We start from the raw sequence: 2,652 nt of genomic DNA, 5'->3' as shown, positions 1-2,652 counted from the left end.
CGAAATTCAGGAAAAAGAATTATAGGAATAGATTGCAGCGGAGAACATTGAAAAGGTCAACTATTTTAATTAGGTGGGTCGGGTCGGGTTAAAAAAGAAAATTTTGGTAACTTTACGTTAAATTTGGGAATTGAGGTTGCTTTTGGAGATTCCATCCAATTGAGGGGTATTTTTTTTTTACTTTCGTCACAACAGGCAGGGTAGAAATAACATCAACTTATAACGGGGGATAAATTTGACTAATAAATGAGAGTAGAGGCGTATTTTTGAACCTTTTCCCTAAAAAATACATAGGTGTAATTGTATTTTTTGATTTGGTATTTCCGCCCCACCCTCACAGATCGCGCAGCTAAATATTTCGGCTGTCCCACTATAGCATTTGCTACATGAAGCAAAACCCTAGGCATTCTAAAACCCTATATAAGAATGTCCCAACCTAGCCATTTTCCCAATATTAGTCCATGAAGGGGAAAAGGAAAGAAAGAAAGAACCTATCCCTTGATATTTCTTTTCTTCTATATGTCTATTGATTTTTAAAATAAAAAAATGTTTCGTCACTATTGTTTCGTTTTATCGTACTGCATTGAAAAGGTTAGCTCACCAGCCCATTGCATTTTATTCCCTTTAGACTTGGTGTCAAATGGACCTTCCAATATCTAGTCTTTTATTTGTTTATCTAATAATTTGATGGCTCATTTATTTGGCAAATGAGGATACTACTTTGTTTACACTGAATAACCTTGTGGATTATATACTCCGCTTATTATCTGATGCCATTCACTTTACTTGTCTCTTCATACACTTGCATCTATTTGGTGTTTGTTAGATAGTTTTAGTTTGATTATATATTTCATGCCAGTCTGATTTTGGAGAACTCCTAATATGTGTTGAAAGACAAATTATCGGGTTTTAGAACAAAATTGATATCAAATTTTGGGCAGAGTTGTTTATTTATTTATCTCAAAGATTGATTTTTTCTATAAATCTTGGGTTAGCATCTCTCATTTGATGATTATGTTGGCAAACACTGTTAAACTAATACTTATTCTACACACTTCAACTCTCAAGTAAATCCCTTATGCCAACAATTTTATCCTTACTAATTCATACAATTTTATCTGTACTCATTCGTTTTACTGGTGTATGTGTGTGTTTTTAAGGAATCTATTTTTCATCTTATTCTTCAGGTAATAAGGTAAATCCAACATATTTTACCTAAATTTCAGGCTTGCTCTTTGATGAGAATAAGCAGACGGGCGGTCAGAACCTGATGCTGTGTTGACTGTCTGCATAACTTCCTTTAATGGAATATCTCTGAGAGCTATAGCTATTCTATGTAGTTTCTTTTCAGGCTGTCAATTTCTTATTTTCATCTGTGTATTATGATGAAGCTGTGATAGTCTTTATTTACTCCCTTCATCAATTTGCAGTGATGACTTGCTAAATTATGTCTGGACTTATGAAAGATGTTCATGATTAATTAAATTGCAAATTCTGAGCAGCTTTTAGCTCATGTTTTCTACCTATTTTTTTTTTTTTTTTGGCTATCTCATTGTTGCTACATAGTATTGAAATAAATACAAACTTCTAGTATCTGCCATTCAATGATTATGTAGAAGATCAGGGATGCCATTGGCTTCTTTGTGCTTTTGAACTTAACATTCAAACACCTAAGGTGGAAGGTGGTAGGAGATACATTTTTTCTCAACTTGTATACATTTTTTCTCAACTTGTGTATGGATTCTTTCTGCGGTAGCTGATAACATGTGAAGGTGTTTATTAACTTAATTGAACAAATGTTGCTGTTCGTACTGATTTTGATGTTAAAGTTGATAGGATTACACAGTTGGTAGTTGAATCTCAAGCATATTAACAGAGAAGCTGGTTATCAACAATCATAAATAAAATTTCAAAGCTCCTAGCTTAGGATTTTCGCTAAGGGGTTCAAAAATATAAATGAGTAAACAAACGAAGAGTCAAGGGGGTTCAACATTTACTATATATATACATAAAAAATAATTTTAACCTTGTATATACAGGGTAATTTTTCACCGAAGGGTTTCAGGTGAACCCTCTAGCCACCACCTGGCTCTGCCCTTGCTAGCGTTAGCTAATACATTGACGTTTAGTGATGTTAACTTGCATGTTGTAGTACAGTCAATGTCAACTGCGAATATTGCCCATTAAAATTTGAATAGACAAGAATGGCTTGCAAAAGATCTGTTGTGTAATTACAAAACTGATTCACCCGAAACCGATGCCCCTAAATATCCTATGGTGTTGCTACACTCCAAGAACTCTATGAGAAATTTTGTATTAAGTACTATGCAAGGAACTTTCCCTCAGAAGAAAGAGAGTTGTTGCAATGGGGGCAAAGGAAATGGGAGGAAGAAGAGAATACTGAATTGGGAAAGAATAGTGAGCAATACTAATGTAGTGGCTGAATACACATATGCTGCTCTTAAACTTGTCCGATTTTTTTTTTTTGGCAACTTACATAAACAGTTACCCTTTATAAGCTCATAACAATATATAGCTATAAGTTTGCAATTTACAAACAGTAGCTACCTTTGCAATTTCGGCAGTATTTCCGTGTATTTAAATACAGCTGTAAGGTTGTTATCCGAAATACAGCTGAATACACCAAATACA

General features: G+C 34.0%; 1 long non-coding RNA gene and 1 other non-coding gene across 2 annotated transcripts; both read left to right on the top strand.

The window, feature by feature from the left end:
• The first annotated feature begins 423 nt into the window (after positions 1–423).
• LOC132619194 (uncharacterized) lies at positions 424–1,501 on the top strand. Its single transcript, XR_009574606.1, has 2 exons — positions 424–591; positions 1,188–1,501. It is a non-coding gene; the product is annotated as an uncharacterized LOC132619194 (long non-coding RNA).
• Positions 700–778, top strand: LOC132620675 (small nucleolar RNA R16). Its single transcript, XR_009575112.1, has one exon. It is a non-coding gene; the product is annotated as a small nucleolar RNA R16 (small nucleolar RNA).
• Positions 1,502–2,652: the final 1,151 nt, after the last annotated feature.

Source organism: Lycium barbarum, chromosome 11 (genome assembly GCF_019175385.1).
Source record: "Lycium barbarum isolate Lr01 chromosome 11, ASM1917538v2, whole genome shotgun sequence".
Lineage (NCBI taxonomy): Eukaryota > Viridiplantae > Streptophyta > Magnoliopsida > Solanales > Solanaceae > Lycium > Lycium barbarum.
Note: the sequence above shows the minus strand (reverse complement) of the source record. Positions and strands in the feature narration are given on the sequence as shown.